Source organism: Dipodomys merriami, unplaced genomic scaffold (assembly GCF_024711535.1).
Source record: "Dipodomys merriami isolate MVZ:Mamm:240054 unplaced genomic scaffold, mDipMer1.0.p SCAF_65, whole genome shotgun sequence".
Taxonomy (NCBI): domain Eukaryota; kingdom Metazoa; phylum Chordata; class Mammalia; order Rodentia; family Heteromyidae; genus Dipodomys; species Dipodomys merriami.
In genome coordinates, this window is record NW_027206235.1 from 99,970 (window position 1) to 107,500 (window position 7,531).

General features: G+C 55.5%; 1 pseudogene; it reads left to right on the top strand.

The window, feature by feature from the left end:
* Window positions 1-418: 418 nt before the first annotated feature.
* Window positions 419-7,104, top strand: LOC138815555 (pseudouridine-5'-phosphatase-like; annotated as a pseudogene).
* The last annotated feature ends 427 nt before the right edge of the window (window positions 7,105-7,531 follow it).

The following is a 7,531-nucleotide window of genomic DNA, read 5'->3' on the forward strand; positions in this document are numbered from 1 at the left end:
CCAAAGCCAGGACCCTCAATAGCCTAGTTCCTGCCAGGCCATGCCCCCTAGGCCCAGCGGCCCAATGGCCTTACTTCCAAGCCACGCCCCCCAGCCCAGCCGACCAATGGCATTACGTCCAGCCGCCCAATGGTGTCTTTCCAGGCCACGCCCCCAAACCCCAGCGGCCCAATGGCCTCTGTTCCAGGCCACGCCCCCCACTGACTCTCCTGTCAGCTCCACGCCCTGCAGGCCACGCCCACCGCGACGCCACGCCCATCAGAAAGCCACGCCCTCCAGCGTCCCCGCCTCTTAAAGGCGCCTCGTCCCGGAGGCCTCCACGCACCGACGGTGACCCGGGGGCCGCCCGGGTCGGCGTCCTCGGGGGTCCTGCGCGCTTCCACTTCCGCTTCCGGATCCGGACGGCGTAGTGGTGGCCATGGCGGCGGCGGCGGCGACGCTCCGCGGCCCCGCCACGGCTGCATTTCCGGGCGCGGCCGCCGGCGCCGTCGCATCGATGTCATCAGCCGGCGCCAAGACGCGGGCGCGCATGCGCGCGCTCTCGGCGGAGCGCCACTGCACGTGCACATAGGGTTAGCGGGGAAGGGGCCGAACGCTCCCAGCGGAGAGCCATTGCGCATGCGCAGAGGGTTCTTCAGCGGGGACAGGCTGAGCCGGCCTGGCGGAGCGCCATTGCGCTTGCGCACAGGGTTAGGCAGCTGGGAGGGGCTGAGCCAGCCTGCGCCAATGCGCATGCGCACAGGGTTCGTCAGCAGGGAGGGGCCTAGCGCTCCCGGCGGAGCGCCGCTGCGCATGCGTGTCCCTTGGCTGCTTGTTCCCACTGCCCTCCCGCGTGTGGACCCACGGCGCATGCGCACAGGTTGAATCGGCCGGGAGGCGCAGAGCGGACCCTGGAGGGTCGAGTTGCGCATGCGCACAGCGTGAGTCCTCCGGGAGGTGCCTAGGGGACTCCGGAGGATCGAGGTTCCGTCCGCATTGCGCATGCGCACTGGTTGAGTCGTCCGGCACCGTCCGGGCCGAGCGTGTGGTGCGTGCATGCGTGGGATTCCCTCGGTTGGTCTAGTTGGTACTGCTCATGCGTGCCACCTGGGGGGGAGGTCCTCCGCGCTGTACCGCGCATGCATGAGCCAGCACGCCCCGTCCCTCCCTCCCCCCCCCGCCCCCCCCCGCCGAGCAGGAACACGCATGCGTGTGCTCCCCGGGCTCTGCGAGGTACGGATCTGCGCATGCGCGGGATTGGGCTGCGCTGCCCTGCAACGCGCATGCGCGGTTCCCAGCGACAGACTGACAGACACAGGGACAGTGAAACAGAGTCAGACAGACACTGGGACAGAGACAGACACACAGATGGACACAGGGAGACACAGACAGATAGATGGACACAGACAGACACAGAGAAGACAGAGACATGGGCAGGCATAGACAGACAGACACAGAATGACAGACAGAGAGACAGACAGACAGAGGCAGAGCCAGACAGACAGGGAATGACAGAGAGAGACAGACACAGGCCGACAGACAGAGACGGACAGACATAGAGCAAGACAGACAGACACTGGGACAAAGACAGACAGAGACAGACACACAGATGGACACAGAGAGAGACACAGACAGATGGACAGACAGACATAGGCAGAGACAGACACAGACACAGAGAAAGACAGACAGACACAGAGAATGACAGACACGAAAGACAGACAGAGAATGACAGACACAGACAGACAGACACACAGACAGACAGATACTGACACAGGCAGACAAAGAAAGACAGAACGAGACCCAGACAGACACAGGAGACAGAGACAGAGAGACAAAGAGACAGACAGACACAGAAGTCAGAAGTAGACTGATGACAGACAGACAGACCGAGACAGACAAAGACAGAATGAGACAGAGACAGACAGACAGTGAGACAGACATGGACAGGCAGACCAACAGGCAGACACAGACGAGACAGACAGACAGAAAGACAGAGACAGAAGTAGACTGACAGACACAGACAGACAGACAAAGAAAGAGAGAACGAGACACAGACAGACTGACAGAGGAGACAGACAGAGACAGAGAGACAAAGACAGACAGACACAGACATGGACAGGTAGAGACACGCAGACCAACAGACAGACTGACAGAGACAGACAGAAGAAGACACAGACAGACAGACAGACAGAGACAGAGCTTGACCTACTCCATTGAGGTCAGGACTTGGTTCCAAGTCACTCAAGTGTGAAAATGTTAATCCCACCCATATTTAATCAACATCCATCCACCCATCCATCCACCCACCCATCCACCTATCCATCCACCCATCTATTCACCCATCCATCCATCCATCCATCCATCCACCCATCCACCCTCTGATCCACCCATCCATCCATCCACCCATCCGTCCACCTATCCATCCATCCACCCATCCATCTATCCACCCATCCATCCACCCACCCACCCATCCATCCATCCATCCACCCATCCATCCATCCATCCATCCATCCACCCATCTACCCATCTATCCACCCATCCATCCATCCACCCATCCACCCATCTATCCATCCATCCATCCATCCACCCATCCACCCATCTATCCACCCATCCATCCATCCACCCATCCATCCATCCATCCACCCTCCCATCCATCCACTCATCCATCCACCCACCCATCCATCCATCCATCCACCCATCCATCCATCCTCCATTGAGATGAACACTTGGGTCCAAGTCACTCAACTGTGCAAATGTTAATCCCTTCCATATTCCATCAACAGCAGGACTTGGGTCCAACTCATTCAAGTGTGCAAATGTTAATCCCTTCCGTCTCTCCTCCATCCAGATGAGGACTTGGGTCCAACTCACTGAAGTGTGCAAACGTTAATCCCACCCATATTGTATCAGGACTTGGGTCCAAGTCACTCAAGTGTGTAAATGTTAATCCCATCCATATTCAATCAACATCCATCCACCCACCCATCCATCCACCCATCCACCCACCCATCCCCCATCCATCCATCCACCCTTCTATCCACCCATCTATCCACCCATCCACCCATCCGTCTATCTGTCTGTCTGTCCATCTATGCATCCATCCCTCTGTCTATCCAGGTGTCTGTCTATCTACTCTCTGTCTGTCTGTCCATTCATGGATCCATCCATCCATCTGTCTATCCACATGTCTATCTGTCTATCTATCTACTATATCTATCCACCTATCTGTCTGTCTGTGTGTCTATCTATACATCTCTCTGTCTGTCCAACCATCCATCCATCTATCCATCTATTCATGTATCTTATTTGTGTATCTATCTATCATCTATCCATCCGTCTGTCTGTCTATCCACCTACCAGCCTGTCTGTCCATCCTTCTGTCCATCTGTCTATCCATCCATCTGTCCATCTGTCAGTCTGTCTGTCTGTCCATCCATCCATCTATCCATCTATTATCCATCTATCCATCTGTCTGTCTGTCCATCCATCCACCCATTTTTCTATCCATCTATCCATCTGTCAGTCTGTCTGTCTATCCATCTATCTGTCTGTCCATCCATCTGCCCATCTGTCTATCCATCTATCCATCTGTCAGTCTGTCCATCCATCCATCTACCCATCTATCAGTCTGTCTGTCTGTCCATCCATCCACCCATCTGTCTATCCGTCTTATCTAGCCATCTTTCAGTCTGTCTGTCCATCCATCCATCCATCTATCTAGGTATCAGTCTGTCTGTCTGTCCATCGATCCATCCATCTAGCTAGCTATCAGTCTGTCTGTCTGTCCATCCATCCACCCATCTGTCTATCCGTCTATCCATGTATCAGTCTGTCTGTCTGTCCATCCTTCCACCCATCTGTCCATCCATCTCTCTGTCTGTCTGTCCATCCATCCACCCATCTGTCTATCCATCCATCTATCCATCTGTCAGTCTGTCTGTCTGGGTGAAGAACTCTGAAAAGGGACAAACTTTCTAGAACCATCTCCTTTCCCCGGGCCGTTGTGTGTGTGTGTGTGTGTGTGTGTGTGTGTGTGTGTGTGTGTGTGTGTGTGTGTGTGTGTGTCTGTCTGTCTGTCTGTCTGTCTGTCTGTCTGTCTGTCTGTCTGTACATCCTAGACTTCACCGGTCCATCTGCCATGACCGTTGGATTCAGAACCTTCTAGAACGCGGTGCCGTCTCCACCACCCTATCTAGGACTCGCTGCCCAGTGCTCGGGACAAGATGTCATCTGCTCATACACGTGTGTGCGTGCGTGTGCGTGCATGTGGCCCAGCCGGTCGCCCTGGGAAACGCCCTGGGTCACCATGATGATGATGATGATGATGCCCGGAGTTCACATCCTTCCTGGGTCACCATGATGATGATGATGATGATGATGATGATGATGATGATGATGATGAATGGATGGATGGATGGGTGGATGAATGGATGGATGGATGGATGGGTGGGTGGATGGATGGATGGGTGGATGGATGGATGGATGGATGGTGGATGGATGGGTGGATGGATGAATTGATGGATGGATGGGTGGGTGGATGGGTGGATGGATGGGTTGATGGATGGGTCAATGGATGGATGGATGGATGGATAGATGAGTGGATGGGTGGGTGGATGGATGGATGGATGGATGAATGGATGGATGGGTGGATGGATGAATGGATGGATGGGTGGCTGGCTGGGTAGATGGATGGATGATGGGTGGGTGGGTGGATGGATGAGTAGATGGATGGATGGATGGATGGATGGGTAGGTGGATGGATGAGTGGATGGATGGGTGGCTGGCTGGGTAGATGGATTGATTGATGGATTGATGGATTGATGGATGGGTGGATGGATCGGTGGATGGGTGGATGGATGGATGGATGGATGAATGGATGGATAGATAGATGGATGGGTGGATGGATGGGTGGGTGGATGGATGGATGGATAGATAGACGGATGGGTGGATGGATGGGTGGATGGGTAGATGGATGGATGGATGGGTGGATGGATGGATTTGTGGATTTCCCCCCTAGGCCACCAAAGACCTAAGTTCTTCTCCTCCTGTCTCTCTGTCTCCAGGTGCAGAGAAGTTGATCCTCCACATACAGAAGCACAGCATCCCCTTCGCCCTGGCCACCAGCTCAGGGACTGAGTCCTACCAGGCCAAGACCAGCGCACACCGGGAGCTGTTGGGTGCCTTTCACCACGTGGTGCTGGGTGATGACCCCGAGGTCAAGGCCAGCAAGCCCGCCCCGGACATCTTCCTGGCCTGCGCCCACAGGTTCTCCGGACATCTTCCTGGCCTGCACCCGCAGGTTCTCTCCTCATCCCCCCCCCCCGTCAACCAGGTAAACTGAGGCCTCGGGCCTCGGGTCCACTGCATGGACCACACACAGAGAGACACACAGACAGACAGACATGGACGGATACACAGATACACAGACCAGACAGCCAGACAGCCAGACACAGAAACACACAGATAGACGCAGAGACGGACACAGAGACACAGATAGACACATGGACAAACCAGACAGACATGCAGACAGACAGACAGGCAGATAGACACACAGACCGACAGGCAGACAAACCAGATAGAGACACAGACACAGAGACAGACTCATAGACAGACAGACAGACAGACCACAGAGACACGGACAGACAGACACACTCCGATAGACAGACAGACACACTGACAGAGAGATAGACACACAGACACACAGACACAGAGACCAGACAGATAGACAGACAGACAGACACAAGAGACGGGACAGACACACAGATTCACAGACCTACCAGACAGACCACAGAGACACAGACAGACACACTGATAGACACACAGACAGACAGATAGACACAGACAGACGCACAGATACACAGACCAGGCAGACAGACAGACAGACAGAGCACAGAGACACGGACAGACAGACACACACTGATAGACAGACAGAGAGATAGACATACATACACAGACAGACACACAGACAGACAGACTACAGAGACACACAAATAGGCATATAGACAGACAGACGGATACAGAGACAGACACACACAGATAGACAGACACAGAGACACTTGGCCAGACACAGACAGACACACATACAAAGACAGACAGACAGACATAAGAGTCCAGACAGACAGATACACAGAACAGAACAGACAGACCGACCACAGAGACACAGACAGACAGATATAGGGACAGACAGACACACAGAGACAGACAGAGAGACACGGACAGACACACAATCACACAGACGGATGGACGGATGGAGAGACGGATGGACAGACGGCCCCAGGGGAACAGGGAGGGAGACTCCTTGGCACAGTGCTCACCTGGGCCACACCAGGCCCTGGGTGGGGGAGGCCTCGAAATCACACACAGAACATGCCAGTAGGCACGCCGTGGCTCAACGGTCATCTTCCCTCCTTCCTTCCCTCCTTCCTTCCCTCCTTCCTTCCTTCCTTCACTACTTCCTTCACTCCTTCCTTCCTTCCCTCCCTCCTTCTTTCCCTCCCTCCTTCCTTCCCTCCTTCCTTCCCTCCCTCCTTCCTTCCTTCCCTCCCTCCTTCCTTCCCTCCTTCCTTCCCTCTCTCCTTCCTTCCCTCCTTCTTTCCCTCCTTCCCTCCTTCTTTCCCTCCTTCCCTCCCTCCTTCCTTCTTTCCCTCCATCCTTCTTTCCTTCCCTCCTTCCTTCCCTCCTTCCTTCTTGTTCCTTCCCTCCATCCTTCCTTTTCATCCTTCCTTCCTTCCCTCCTTCCCTCCTTCCTTCTTTCCTTCCTTCCTTCCCCCCTTCCTTCCCTCCAACACTGGGCACCCGGCCCACCCCCCGGCCGACCTCTCACTCCGCGTGTCTCTCTCGCCCTCTGACCCCGCAGTGCCTGGTGCTGGAGGACACGCCCCACGGCATGGCGGTCGCCCAGGCAGCGGGGATGCAGGTGGTCATGGTGCCCAGCGTCCAGCTCGACCCCGAACTCAACGGCCGGGGCCACCCTGCTGCTGCCCTCCTTGGGTGACATACAACCCGAACTCTTCAGCCTGCCCGCCTTCAACTGACCTGCGGACGGACAGACAGACAGACAGAAGGACACTGGACACAAGGCCAAGACCTGACCCATCCCAGGGCGTCCCTGACCTCTGGAAATAAAGGGAATGAACACAGGAAGTGCCTCACTGAGTCACGAGTGGATGGATGGATGGATGGGTGGGTGGATGGATGGATGGATGGATGGATGGATGGATGGATGGATGGATGGGTAAATGCATGGGTGGATGGATGGGGATGGATGGGTGGATGGGTGGATGGATGGGTGGATGGATGGATGGGTGGATGGATGGATGGATGGGTGTATGGGTGGGTGTATGGATGGATGGGTGGATGGATGGGTGGATGGGTGGACTGGTGGATGGGTGGACGGATGGATAGATGGATGGGTGGATGGGTGGGTGGATGGATGGATGGGTGGATGGATGGGTGGATGGGTGGACCGGTGGATGGGTGGACGGATGGATACATGGATGGGTGGATGGGTGGGCGGATGGATGGATGGGTGGATGGATGGGTGGATGGATGG